Genomic DNA, 15,404 nt, shown 5'->3' on the forward strand with positions numbered 1-15,404 from the left:
TTATATAAGTGAACGCATACAAATATAAATACATAGATATGTGCATAGATAGATTGATAAATAGGCAGATAGATAGACCAAACAAGACAGACCAAACAAGCACAAAAACTGTTAAAAACTGGTGATTCTGAGTGAAGACTATCAAGCAATTCTGTATCCCATTCTTGCAACTGTTTTATAAATTTGAAATAATTTAAAAATAAAAAGTTCAAAAATAATTTATCTTGTTTCATAGATAGTACTATGTCTTTATGCAACTAGTTGATTTTTTTTAAAGATTTATTTTATTATTCACACAAGAACTGGAGTACAGGGCAGAGGTGTGGGGTGGTGAGAGAATTCACCAGATACAGAGTGGAGAACAGAACAGACAGATTGGCTGAAAAACACTGCTAAGGGAGCAGTGGGCGAGTCAGGAGAGGTCTGCTGCGCCATGTGGGTAGCTCCCTGTCCTGGGATTCAACTCTTGTTGCAATGACTGCGGATACCTTCATAGGTTGCGTCTTAACCCCTTGTGCCACCAGGGAGGCCCGATTTTTAAGTATAATTTACATAGAAAAAGTTAATAAAAACAAGTCACGTCTGCCCTTAGCATGCTGTTAAGATTCCTGTATTAATTAAGATTAATTTATGTGAGAGATGTCTCAACTTAGCACATTGATTTTCAGAGCAAACTATTAACGTATACATTTTTGAAAATGAAATTAAATATTTTAAAGTTGTTTTCTCTGAGCACTTAAGAAAGTATCTCTCATATAACTTTCTCTGAAATCTGGAAACAAGGTTAAATTCTAGTTGTTGGTTTTTGATATTTCAAAATAGAAAGCTTCACTTACCCCCTCTTTTGTTAGAAATGTGAAATTCTTTATGTGATAGCAATCAAAATATGTTCTTTTCAAGCAACATAAAATGTTACTGTTGTTTGTATTAGCATCATTATTATATTCTCAACTTCATGTGTATACATTTAGTTTAAGCTATAATTTTGATTGTTTTTCCTTTTCTTTAAAAAAATGAATTGCCTTTGTAAAACTAGCTAAAAGCAAGTGTTAGTTTATTTCATCTATTTGCCAGGTTGAGAATTGCCACAAGATCTAATAGGCTATGAGTCATGAGGTCAGTGAAATTGTTCCTATGTTGTGGAGACTTTCGTAAGTCTCTGGGTGGTCTGGCCGGATTTCCGGGTTGAATTAGAACAGTCTTTCAAATCATGGGATGCCTTGCCCAGGTGGTGCAATGTAACCATTAAAACCAAGCAAACCTGTTGCTCAACTACTCTAATCCTGTTTCTTCTGTATCTAAATCAAGTTATTTCCATACAAACATGGTTTATTAGAATATTTACCTCCTGACAAGGATTGTAAAAATTTATGTGGACCTACTGAATAAAAAAAAAAAAATTGTGGGCCTCCCCGGTGGCGCAGCGGTTGAGCGCTGGGTTGCGAAGCTGCCCGCAGCCTCTGCAGCACTGGTTCGATCCCCGGCTGCTCCCTGGCCACTGGAGGAGGGTCCCACATGGTGCGCAGACCTCTCCTGCCACCCACTGCTCCCCTCAGCAGTATGATTCGGTCCTGCTGCCTGCTCTGCTCCCTGCTCTGGCTCTGGTGAATTCTTTCACCCTCCCGCGCTTCTGACTGTACCCCGTGCTTGTATAAATAAAGAAATTAATTTAAAAAAATTGTTTGAAAATATGCTGCTAATCAGATGGAGCTCAGAAGGCAATCTGAAGAACAGGCTTTACTCTAGATAAAATGCAGGTGCAACCAAGAATAGGTGACATCAAATGCAACTTTTCCTTACTGGTGACTCTCTACCCACCAGCGCTATTCACAAACTCCTTTATTTCCCAACCTAGGACTGCACCACAGGTGTGTTGGGTGTGGCTCTGCCACTGGTATAATGTTGGAACATATACTTCTGCTTCCCACCAAGGCCCAACGCCAGGTCATTAGAATAGGAACAGATGTAGCTGCTCTTGCTCTGGGGCAGAAAGTGGGAGAGAAAACCAGAATATTCGAATAGTTCTGGCAAGAGAGCTTTTAAGTACTAGTTTTAATCTCTTCAAATTTCTTTAGTTTTTATCCAGGGACCTTCAGAGTCAGCCATTTATTTCCTTTGAAGCGGGTGATTCATTTTTATCCTTTGTGTTTTGCCTTCAAATTTATTTTGAGAAAAATGTGGATCAACTAAGTTTGAACTCATTGTTAACATATAGGTAATTAACTTCTTGGGTATTAATCATTCAAAGAAAGGCAAAACAACTATGATTCTCAAAAAATGGTTTTGAAATTTTTATTTTTAAAAGGAGGGAAAGAAATTGCTAACATTTCTTTGGGTTTCTGTTATAAAAACTGCTCTTGTTTAAGATTTTTTCTTTTTTACTTTATTCTCCACAACTTTGCTGCATGATGAGGACTTCTCAGGGTCTAAACCATGTAAGATTATACAGATTATTCATCATATCACTGTAATAAATGAATGATTACTGAGGATTTACTTTGTGACAGTCGCTGTCTATGTACCAAAGATAGAAAAACTACTAGTCTAATTAGGAAAATATATATATGTATCTGAATAATTATAAAACAGTACAGCAATGTTTAAAGAATTATCTACAATGTACAACTAGGACTAGACAATGGAACAAATAATTGTTCCATAGAGAGTGAAGGAATGTGGTAATATTTGATGAAGGTCTTAAAGGATGACCAGAGATTCGCCCAATGGGTCCACCCAGTGGGAGCAGGCATTCCAATCACAAGGAACATTGTTTACCAAAGGCACAGAAGCCTGAAATGCTAGATAATTCCTTAAAGTGGCCTGGAATCACTGGAATTTAGGGTACAAAGTTTAAGCATAACTTCTTTTCAGCAGTTGACAGGCTTTCTCAGCTGCTTCTCACATTCTCCTCCTAGTTTCACATCTACTTCAGCTCCTAATACAACAGAGTTCTCTTTCTCTCACCCAGCATCTCTGGTCCATGAGTAGGTAATTTCTCAGCTAGTTTATGAGCATCAGACTCTTTTCATGAAAGAGACACACCTTGACCTACTCTATGTACATTAACTTTCTTCAACAAAACCAGTCTTGCCCAGTTTGCTTATGTCCTCTCCTTACTGGGATTTATTCCTAAAGAATTCTGACCATTTTCAAGTCAAATCTATCCTTGAAGTTTGTCATCATTTGGGACATTTAAAGATATTGCAAGTCACACAACACTAATGATAAAGGACTGATCACAAAAATCTGCAAAGAGCTGATGAGACTCAACAACAACAAAGAAAATAATCCTGTCAAAAAATGGGCAGAAGAGCTAAAAAGAAACTTCTCTGAAGAGGAAATGCAAATGGCCAACAGGCATATGAAAAAAGGTTCAACATCACTTGGAATCAGGGAAATGCAAATCAAAACTACCATGAGATACCATCTTACACCAGTGAGAATGGCACATATTAAAAAAACTAGCAACAACAAATGTTGGCAAGGGTGTGGAGAAAAAGGAACTCTCCTGCACTGTTGGTGGGAGTGCAAACTGGTCCAACCACTATGGAGAGCTGTGTGGAGATTTCTGGACCTACTAAACATAGAGCTTCCATCTGATCCAGCAATTCCACTCCTAGGTATTTACCCAAAGGACACAGAAACATCAATTCCAAAGAGCACCTGCACCCCTATGTTTATAGCAGCACTGTTTACAATAGCTAAGCTTTGGAAACAACCCAAATGCCCAAAAAATCGATGACTGGATCAAGAAGATGTGGTCCATATACACCATGGAATATTACTCAGCATTCAAAAAAGATAAACACATGCAATTTGCAGCAACATGGATGGTGCTGGAAGGGATCATGCTCAGCAAAATAAGCCAGAAAGAAAAAGAAAAATACCAAATGGTCTCACTCATAGCAGGAATCTAGAAAAGTTAAATAAAGGACCAGGAAAATGAATAACTATAGGAAAGTGAAAATCAAAATCAACAAAAAACTATGAACCAGAGACACTCTATGGGGGTGGGGGGCGGGGAGTGGAGGGATTGGGGTCAAAATAAGGGGATTGCAATTGTATGGGGAATATAAAAATAAAATTTATTTAAAAAATAAAATAAAGATATTGCAAGTCCTGAAAATAATCCCGAGAAGTATTCAAAAAATGTTTTGAGAAATACTAGCATCACTTATGGTCTTTTAAGATGATTCTCTCAAGAGAATACTACTTTGGATTTACAAATTCTAGTGTATTTTGAAATAGTCACATATTCTTAATATTCTAGGTATTATGTTGATATTGTGGTTTTGTTGTTTAAGTCATTTTGGGGGGAGATACACACTGAAATAATAAGAATGAAATGACGTGGGAATTGCATTGAAATAATTCCATTCTGGGGGACCTCCCTGGTGGGCAGGGGTTAACATCTCAGCACTATCAAGCTATCACCAGTCACTGTGGCATTAGTTCAATCTCTAGTCAGGGAGCTAACCCACACATGGTGTAGTAGACCTCTCCTATTTCAACCGCTGCTTCCCTCAGCAGAGTATTTCAGTAGATCTGCCTGTTCTGCTCTCCAATCTGTCTCTGGTGAATCCTCTCACCTCCCGTACCACTGACCTTTACCCCAGTTCTTGCATGCATAAATAAATAAAAATAAATCTTAAAAAAAATAATTAAGTTCTGGGAAGAGAAGGCAGCATGGATAGTATAGATGAAATAATACTAGTGGATAGAAATCACTTGAGAGAATCATCTTAAAAGACCATAAGTGATGCTAGTATTTCTCAAAACATTTTTTGAATACTTCTCGGGATTATTTTCAGGACTTGCAATATCTTTATTTTATTTTTTAAATAAATTTTATTTTTATATTCCCCATACAATTGCAATCCCCTTATTTTGACCCCAATCCCTCCACTCCCCGCCCCCCACCCCCATAGAGTGTCTCTGGTTCATAGTTTTTTGTGCATATCTTTGAATGCATAATAGAAAATTAAAAAGAATTCCTTTCATTACAGTCAAACTTCATCTTGTACTCATAAATGAGCAAGAAATAACCCTTGCCACAAATACAAAGCTATATAGGACACTTTAATCCACCCATTCATTATGCCCTCTTAGGCTTAGAACAATCTAAGTTCTTTATAAGTACTTCTAAAATGTTTTTCTATAAAGAATTTTAACTTACATTCATTAAGTAGATAAATCATGATTACTAGGCAAGAAAACACACTACAAGTCTAATAAATTAATGTTATTAAAATACTGCCTTTTACTCTGAAGATTGCATCACTTCTTATTTTAACTATTCATTGATTTTTATTTTTATAACACTGTTAACACTAATGAATAAATATTATCAAATGTAAATATAGAGATATTTTTCTGTTATAAGATATCAAGTTTTCTTGATTTATTTGCCCTCTTTTTAAATTTTTTTTTAAAAGATTTATTTATTTATTTTTTATACAAGAGCTGGGGTACAGGCCAGAGGCACGGGAGGGTGAGAGGATTCACCAGAGGCAGAGCAGGGAACAGAACAGGAAGACAGACCAAAGACACTGCTGAGGGGAGCAGTGGGCCTGACAGGAGAAGTCTGCTGTGCCATGTGGGATTCTCAGTGGCAGGAGTCGAACCCGCATTGCAGAGGCTGCAGAAAGCTTCACAGCGGCACTCAACCCTCTGCGCCACCAGGGAGGCCCTATTTGCCCTCTTTATAGTGCTATCCTTCACCTATTTAAAAAAGATATTTTTTAAACCTCCAGTCATTTTTTTTTAAAGATTTATTTTTATTTATTTATGCATACAAGAACTGGGGTGTAGGTCAGAGGTGCAGGTGGATGAGAGGACTCACCAGAGACAGAGTGGGGAGCAGAACAGGCAGATCTACTGAAATACACTGCTGAGGGGAGCAGCAGGCAAGACAAGAGAGGTCTGCTGCACCATGTGGGTTAGCTGCCTGGCCAGAGTTGAACTCATGCCTCAGTGGCTGGATAGCTTTATAGTGCTGAGACTTTAACCCCTGTGTCATCAGGGAGGCCCCCACCTCCAGGCATTTTTGAACAATAAAATCTTGTTTAAATCAGGCATCTCTTTAGTTCAATTTGCTTAGTCTATAATGTACCTTGTATAGTGGTATGTCTTTAGCCCCTTTCCAGAATATGAAATGTTTTGTTATTTGAATGGCAATTTGACTCTGTGGTCTTTATCCTCCCTGGGAAAGCCCACAGACTCCAGAGCACAGGGTTTGCTCAGGTAGGGGAGCTCAGAGAGCCCGAGGGCATGAACAGTTACTGCAGGCAAGGTGTGTTCTTCCTGTTAATGTCAACCCTAAACTCATAATATTTGGATTTTTTTTTAATTCTAATCCACATTTTGCACTTTGTAATGCTTTTGCAGGCTCCAAATACAACTTAACACACTCCTAGTACTGAATTTTTTGATTTATAGATCACTTCTGCAAATTTCAAATTATACATTTTTCTAGGACATTTCTCTCTTTAGGTGAATGTTTCCCAAAACAGTGTGGAGGTTCCTCAATATTTAGACCAAAAGACTAATTGTGTCTGAAGCACTTAGAGTGCTTGAAATACTGCCCATCCCCACTCCCCCAAACCTCCCCCCCGCCCTGCCCCACACACACTTTCTGAATCAGAATCTCTGGAGCTGAGGCCTGGAAACAGGGTTCTAGTGTACATTAATGACTAACTACTAAATATGGGAGGTAATTCTCTTTATCCATGGAATGGTAGGGCCAATAAACCCCCACTTTTCTCCTACCCTTTAGAAGGGGACTTTCTAAATTGTAAGATACACATTGATTTAGCAATAGGTCTTCATACTAAAAGAAACCTTCCATTTTGGGGTAAAATTTTAGAACTTTTTTTTTTATTAAACAATTTTTTTTTAAAGATTTATTTATTTATTTATACAAGCACTGGGCACAGTCAGAGGTGTGGGAGGGTGAGAGAATTCACCAGAGCCAAAGCAGAGAGCAGAACAGGCAGAGTGAGGAAATACACCGCTGAGGGGAGCAGTGGGCGGCAGGAGAGGTCTGCGCGCCATGTGAGACCCTTGCCTGGCAGCTGGGGATCGAACCGGTGCTGCAGAGACTGCGGGCAGTGCTCAACCGCTGCGCCACCGGGGAGGCCCAAAATTTTAGAACTATTAAAGCAAAAATATCTATTAGTTCTAGAATCAAGGAAACAGTGACATTATACACATTTACCAGTTGTCAACTTACTTAATAAAAATCTCTTTTAAAATACAGATTCAAATAGTTAGTCATTCTCATCCTTTAACACTTTTTTTTTTTTTTCACATTGTGGGTATTGTATGGCGATAAGGAGAGATTATGTAGGCAAGTTGTGCTGTTTAAAGATAGCCATCTTTAGACCATACCTATACATATACTATGGTATGGGAAGATTTAGAGATATGAAGACTAGGGAGGCCTTTAAAGGAATCCTTTACAGTCCTTGAAACTGATCTGTAAAAATGATTTCTGAAAGGAGAACCAAGATAGCAACACAGGAGTCTCTTGAGTACCCCTTCTCCACTCAACACACTGGAACTACACCTATACAGGGAGCAATTCCCACTGAAGAGATCCACAAACTTGTCCATCAACTCCTATACATTGGACAGATAAGAAAATACCCACATCAAAATTGGTAGGAAAGGCTGAAACACACTCTCACAGTAAACCTTATCTGTGGCACAGCCCTGAACAGTAAAGAGGGAAACCCTGACTCCCAGTTTCTCCATAAAAAGAAAGGGTTTGCAACTTTTAAGACTCTTACTTAACTGGCTCATACTATACCTAGATCTGAAAACAAATTGGGCTTGCATCCACAAGACCCACAAAACTATAGCTAATCAACATAGTATCATCACTAAATGGTTTCGGAAAACTGGGTGGCCACGTACAAAAGAATGAAATTGGACTCCTAACTTATTCCATACATAAAAGTAAACTCAAAGTGGATTAAAAATTTGATTAATCATAAGAGCTAAAATCATAAAACTCCTAGTAGAAATCAAAGAGACATATACTCTTTGATACTGGTCATGTTAGTAAGGTTGGGCTTGACACCGAAAGCACAGACAACAAAAGCAAAAAAAAATGAGACAACTTCAAACTAAAAATCTGCACAGTGAAGAAAATCGCCAACAAAATGAAAGGGAAACCTATGGCATGGAAGGAAAGATTTGCAAACCACATGTTTGATAAAGGGTTAATATCCAAAACATACAAGGAACTCATACAACTAAATAGCAACAAAGGGAAGTAACCCAATTTAAAAATAGGCAAAGGACCTGCATGGACATTTTTCTAAGGAAGACATGCAAATTGCCAACAGGTACATGAAAAGGTACTCAACATTACTAATCATTAAAGAAATGCAAATCAAAACCACGAGATATTACCTCCTACCTGTTAGAATGGCTTTTATCAAAAAGACGAAAGATAGCAAGTGTTGGAGAGGATATGGAGAAATGGGAACCATTGTGCATTGTTGGTAGGAATGTAAATTGGTGCAGCCACTATGGAGAACACTATGGAGATTCCTCAATATTTAAAAACTAGAACTATCATATAAGCCAGCAATCCAATATTTGGGGATATAACCAAAGGAAACAAAGTCTTTGTCACAGACAGACATTTATGCTCCCATGTTCACCACAACGTTATTCATAATAACCAAGGTGTGAAATAGATCTAAGTGTCGGTGGACAGGAATAGAAAAGAAAATGTAGTGTCTCTCTTTCTCTCTCTCTTTCTCTCTTTCCGCCCCCAATGTATATTATTCAGTCTTGAAAAAGAACGAAGTCCTGACATTTGCAGCAACATTGGTGAACCTGGAGGGTATTATGCTAAGTGATATAAGCCAGGAAGAGGATACCAGGAGGGGATGGTGGTGGTGGGAACAAATAGTAGAGGCCACTAAATGGACTGTGGTGGAGAATTACTGGGACTTTGGTGGTGGGTGTGGTATGATAACATACAATGGTAGAGGTGTGAACCTTTACCTGTAAAATACATAGTGTTGTAAACCAACATTACCTTTATAAACAAACAAAGCACAGAGAAACACAAATACTGCATGTTACTTTGTTTATGGACTCTTAAAAAAAGGTTTAATTCATAGAAAAGAGAGTAGAAAAGTATTTTCAAATATCACCAACCAACCAAAAGTATTTTCAAATATCACCAACCAAATATCACCAACCAAAATTTCAGTTATAATATGAATAAGGTCTAACGATCCAATGTATAACATGATGACTATAGTTGATAATACTATGTTGTTTAATTGAAATTTACTACCTTAAGTGGTCTCACAAAACAAAAAGGTAAATATGTGAGGTGATGTATGTGTTCGTTAACACAATGGGACAAATCTTTTCACTGTGTATACATATAAGATATCATTATGTTGTACATCTTACAATATTATTTGTCAATAACACTAAATAAAGCTGGAAAAATTTTTAAAAAAAGATCTATCCCAGGACATACTTTTACCTCTTCTTTCACACATCTGCCCCATTATCTTATCTTTTAAAGAAAAAGACCCTCTCTGACCCTGATCTCTCACCCTATAGTGTATTAGCTTAGAGTAGAAAAGTCTCTGTAATTCACCAGAATACTTACCAACACAGTATAGATGGTATGGATATTGAGAAAGGGAGTCACACTAATTTCACACATCTTTTCTCAATTAGATGGTTTTCTAGTACTATAATAACCTTTAGCCCTCCATCACTTGGACTATAAGCCAAGAGATATTCCGCCAAGAAGTAGAGAGGGTACCACAACGAAAACCAAGAACAAAAACTTCGAATTCTTTTTTTTTAAAAAATTATTTATTTATGCATAGATGAACTGGGATGCAGGCCAGAGGTGCAAGGGGTGAGAGGATCTACCAGAGACAGAGTGGGGAGCAAAACAGGCAGATCCAATGAAATACACTGGTAAGGGGAGCGGCAGGCAGACAGGAGAGTTCTGCTGCGCCGTGTGGGTTAACTTCTTGCCTTGAGATTGAACTCAGGTCCTAGTGGTGATAGCTTGATAGCACTGAAACTTAACCCCTACGCCACCAGGGAGGCCCAAAACTTCAAATTCTTGACTTTTAAATATAAACCAGCAAACTAACAAGCTGGGCATTAGAAAAAATTGTGAAATATACTTGCCGAGTGAGAGTACACACCCAAGGACTGCAGGGGGTACCTGAGAGGTGGGACCTGAGTACAACCTACCTCATAGATAAAGGTGACTTCAGGGAGCTGTGGGGGGCTACCAGATATTTTCTAGCATGGCTGAAAAATGACACTAAGAGCAGCCTACCAGGAGGGTGCTGTTGAGGCAATATACATACTGGACAGCAAGAGTCTATAGAAGAATGGACCAGGGAGCAGTATATTGAGGTGGGCTTGGAATCCTTAAGCTAATATTTCTTACTTCATCCTGACAAAACTATGTTAAGTACCTGGCATTATGTGGAAGATAGTGGGAAACCATTGAGGGATTTTAAATAGTCATGATATGATGTTATCACCCTAGTTCAATGTAGAGAATGCTTTGAAGGAGGTGAGACAAATCTGGATAGAAAATGGCTAGAAGGAAGGATATTGCAATAGTCCAGGCAAAAGATGATAATAGTCTGTACAGGATGGTAGCAATGGAGATAAAAGGAAATGGCCAGGTTATAGATAATTGTAGTAGACTGCCATAGCAAAATACCAGAGACTGGTGACTTAAACAACAAAAATTAATTTTCTCACAGTTTTGCAAGTGAGAAATCCCATCTCAAGGTCCACAGGGTTGGTTTCCTGGCTTGCAGATGGCCACATGCTTACTCTGTCTTCACATGGTAGAAACTCCATCTCTTCTCCTTACAAGGGCATTGTCCTATTGGACTCGTTTAATTGTAGTTACTCCTAAAACCTCTGTCTCCAGACGGTCACATTGGGGAGTTAGGGCTTCAACACATGAATTTTAGAGAACACAATTCAATCCATAGTAATGTTTTAAATCTTTAGGAAATAATGCTTGATTGGATGTAGGGATGAGGTGGTAGAAGGTGGGAGGAGTCAAGGATGATACTTGCATTTCTGACTTGAATAGAATGTTAATGCCATTTATCACTTATCATCAGTGCCACTGGAGGGCAGGAAGATTTGGGTACAATATATCTGAACATAAATGTAATTTATTTTGAAGCATCTATGAAATATCAATAGTATATGTCATGTGGGTACTTGGTTATCGGGGCTTGGAATTTAGAATGTACACCTGGGGTATAAATGTAGGTTCAGGAGTCATCTGCCTACATGTTGTCTTTAAACCATGGGAGTGGTTGAGACTTCCCTGGGCAGTGTTTCTCAAACTTATGCATCAGAATCTCTTGGTAACCTTGTTAAAGCAAGGTTGCCTGACCCCACCCCAGAGTACTTTAGAAGGCAGTATGAATATTTTAAGCCTTTCATAATATACTAGTAAATTACTTTCCAGAGAGCTCATAGCAATTCTTATTTTTATCAGCTAAGTATGAGAAAGCTCACTGTATATTTTATTGCTCTGGATATTATAATTTTTTTAATATTAGCAGTAAAAAAATGAACTCATTGCATTTTTATTTCACACACCTTTAGTTATCAGTGTGATGGTACACATGTCCCCTCACATTTTAAAATGCTATTTGCAGATCCTCTGGTGTTTAGGAAAAACCTTTCTACTTTTGCATGTTTATGTTTTAACCAATTTATTCTTTGGCCCCTTCATCACATCTTTGCATTTTATAATTAGTATATATATAGCAAACAATTCACATTGATGAAAGGTACCCTTATGTATGTGAATTGTCACAATTAAGCAGGTCTTTAATATTCATCTTTGTGAGAGTGAAGAAAATACTCTGCTATTATTGATGCTTTTGGAGTTAGATAATAAAAATGTGGCCTATATCACGCTGGAGATAGTTTCCGTACATAAAAGGGTAAGTAAAAAACGAGACATTGTCATTCTCATTGACCTTAGACTGTCCTATGGCCTTTTAAGGGGGCGGGGGCCCAGAAATTTTTCCTCTTCTTCTAAATGTAGAACACACTTGACTGACTGGCAAACTGACCATGACCTAATGTTCCATCTTACACAATCTACTGCATGTGAAAGCCAGCCCGAATGCTTAGCTAGACAGCAGTGAAGCTTCTGATGACAAAACCAGATCTCGCTGGGGCCTCAGCTGTCTTGTCTCTGTGGTTCTTTCTGTCAAAACTAGGTTATTTTTCTGACATTCTCTGACTCAATGATGTTAGATGGCTTGAAATTATACTGCAACGTATGCTTCAAATACTTTCTGACTCTTCCCTGGCCCACAGCCTCCCTTGTTAATTTGTCATAACATCTGCCTCGGCCCCCTGTCATCACTTCTTTTGGCACCTGACAATCTCACTGCAATGAAACTGGGATTAGGTCTGACTTAATGGCTGTGAAACAAATGTTCCCCCAGTCACCATCAAATTGTATTTCTTAAACACAATCCCTAGAGTTAGTTAATCATAGAGATAGTTTCTGGCCCATCGAAGTGAAGGATAGCCAGCAGATTTTGCAGATGAAATGCACAGAACAGAGGCATAATATGACATAGCAAGGCCAATTCTCTTCATACCCAAAGGACATTGATTTTACAATGTATTATTATTCTGAATGGTGATTTGGGGGTCCTCCACCTTTTTTTAGGTTGGAGAAAATAGAGCTTGGTGGAATGGACTTGAACTTTGATTTTAGATAGACCAGTCTTCTGGGTATGACCTTGAGCAACTTTTTTCATTTCTCAGAATTTGTTTCTTCATTTGTCAGATGGGGTAATACACTTCTTATAAAGCTATTGTGAGAATGTGGAAACATGTAAAACACATTGTAGGTGCTCAAATGTCAGTTCTCTTCTCTTATTGACTAAGGTTAGCCATCATTTTATAGAAGGGGTTGTCAGTATATGACTAGGGTCCAGGTTATTTCCTTAATGAATAGCCCAATTCTTGAATAATAATGGCTCAGCCGCAAAGGCTTGAGTAATTGTTTTATTGCCCTGAAACTTCTTTCAGGAACCCTCCCCCACTCCAGCCCTTATGAAAATGAGTACCACTGAACAGCCAAGTGTTCCTTAGTTGTAAGCACTCTCAACAGAAGTTTGTGAAAAAGGAATTTAATAACTGCAGTTGAATAATGCATGTGAAGACAAAGAGTCCCAGTAAGCCCAAGAACTCTTACATGTTATGTTTTCAGCATGACCATCTTCCCGTTTCTCTTCATATTCATGATGATATGAAGAGGAAACAAGAAGGTCAAAAGAAAGAGAATGTTCTTGTTTGGAACTCCATTGAAAGTTTTGGTGCAGTTTCCTGCCAGGTCAACACTTTCTCTTTGATTGAGGTTTTCTTGTCTGTTTGTTTTTGCAATTTATTATAACCATAATTAGAACTTCTGAAAATCACAAATTTGATAAGACGATGACTGGACTTTAGACCCCATCAATGTAGAATGAAGTGGAACAATTTGTCTTAGACATTTGACATGCTTGACACCTATCATCCATATCTACTTATTAGAACAGAGCTCATAGTCTCTGTGAGCATGGCATGATCAACTTAGTCTCATTAAAGTTTATGCCAAAGAAAAATTCTTATAAATGTGAAAAAAATTCACTTCTGATTATTTTAGGCTATGTCTCCACCTAACTTCCATCTTTTCTAATTTTAATTTGACAGATGTGATTGTTTGAATATTTTTTCCTTTAAGCATACTGAATAGAAATATGAAAATCACAATTTACATAAAATATAGCATAATTCATTCTCTGGTTCAACTATGTTGGTGGTAAAGTCACCGACAGGCAAGAAGAACTTTCACTTAAATTCTAAGGCTGTTACCAACGAATTTTGTCATGTTGGTTATATCAGATAATTTTCTGGTCCCTGGTTCCCTAGCATTAGAGGACTGAGCAAGATAATCTTCATGGTTTCTTCTGTAATTTGAAATTACAGAAACTCATTTGTTATATTAAAAAGGCCCAGATTTCTGTTTTGTACATTCAGAGTATTGTTAGTAGAATTTCCCATATTTCTTAATTTTACTATTTTAAGTGCCATTGGTAATAAAATTCTAAATATTTTATTACACCAATAGCATTTAACGTTAAATTTAAGGGCATATGCAGAAAAAAATGGTTCAAGTTTAAAGCATGGTAATATGGGCCTCCCCGGTGGCGCAGTGGTTGAGCGCTGGGTTGCGAAGCTGCTCGCGGCCTCTGCAGCGCCGGTTCGATCCCTGGCCACCAGCGAGGGTCCCACATGGCGTGGCAGACCTCTCCTGCCGCCCGCTGCTCCCCTCAGCAGTGTACTTCGTCATTCTGCCTGTTCTGCTCCCCACTCTGGCTCTGGTGAATTCTCTCTCCCTCCCATGCCTCTGACTGTACCCAGTGCTTATATAAATAAATAAATAAATAAATAAATAAATAAATAAATAAATCTTTAAAAAAAACAAAAGCATGGTAATATGCTTCATTTGATAATGTGCTTATTCAAAAAGCTTTTGAAGTTTCTAACAAATGGAATATTAGGCCTTGCAACTTATATGTATAGAGCCTACTGAGACGTACCTTTCCCATTTGATTCAGAATTATGCAGGTTGACATTAGCGACACACTCTTTTCTTCAAATCACACCTATCATAGTACATTACTTGAGTCCTAAATTTAAATTAACAATATGTTGCCATTCCCTTCCTGCTTTCTGATACATTTAAGAAGGTCAATCACATTTTTGGACATTTAGGATAACTCATTATTTTAAAAAAAAAATTGAGAACCGAAACTCCACTAACCATAAGAATGACTTTAAAAGTGACTCACTCAATTTGGTGGTCAGCTTATTTTTCTTTTAATTAGGTTTGAATGGAAAAATTGAGAAAGCAGAGAACTATTAATAATGACAGGAGGTGGGTGTATGAACAGGTGTAGATTGTGGTAGCAGAGATGTGAAATTGCTGCAATTCTAAAGAACCACATCCCCATTTTTTTTTGTTAGCTTCTTAGCAAATGGTGGTTTTATGATTTGGAAAAAGATGTGCTGATGAGATGAAACCATCAGAATATTTTTTTTTTGTTGTTCAAGAGGATGAGAAGATTTCAACTTAAAATTTCAGGACTCAAAGGTATGAGCAAACGTTATTTGTTTTAATCTGAATATTACGCCAATAAAAAAGAGCAAGCATTTTCTTTTCTTTTTTTCTTTTTTTTTGCTACATGAAAACGTTCTCAATTTTATTTTATTTTTTTATTTTCTTACATGATTTTTCATTTCTGTTCAATATTTGATTTCTCCCCTCATGTGTAGTCCCCATAATTCTCCAC

The 15,404-nt window shown here is 37.7% G+C and overlaps 1 protein-coding gene across 2 annotated transcripts in view; it reads left to right on the top strand.

Annotated features, from left to right (window-relative positions):
- Positions 1-15,404, top strand: part of GSAP (gamma-secretase activating protein) — a 176,079-nt gene that overhangs the window by 33,353 nt on the left and 127,322 nt on the right. Inside the window, exon 3 of one of the 2 annotated variants that reach the window (XM_054692509.1) lies at positions 15,079-15,205. The exons of the other annotated variant lie outside the window; for it this stretch is intronic. The gene's annotated coding sequence lies outside the window, so the exon portion shown is untranslated. The remainder of the gene's footprint in view (positions 1-15,078; positions 15,206-15,404) is intronic. 2 annotated transcript variants of the gene reach the window in all.

Source organism: Talpa occidentalis, unplaced genomic scaffold, assembly GCF_014898055.3.
Source record: "Talpa occidentalis isolate TD23 unplaced genomic scaffold, MPIMG_talOcc4v2.1, whole genome shotgun sequence".
In the NCBI taxonomy this organism is placed as follows: Eukaryota; Metazoa; Chordata; class Mammalia; order Eulipotyphla; family Talpidae; genus Talpa; species Talpa occidentalis.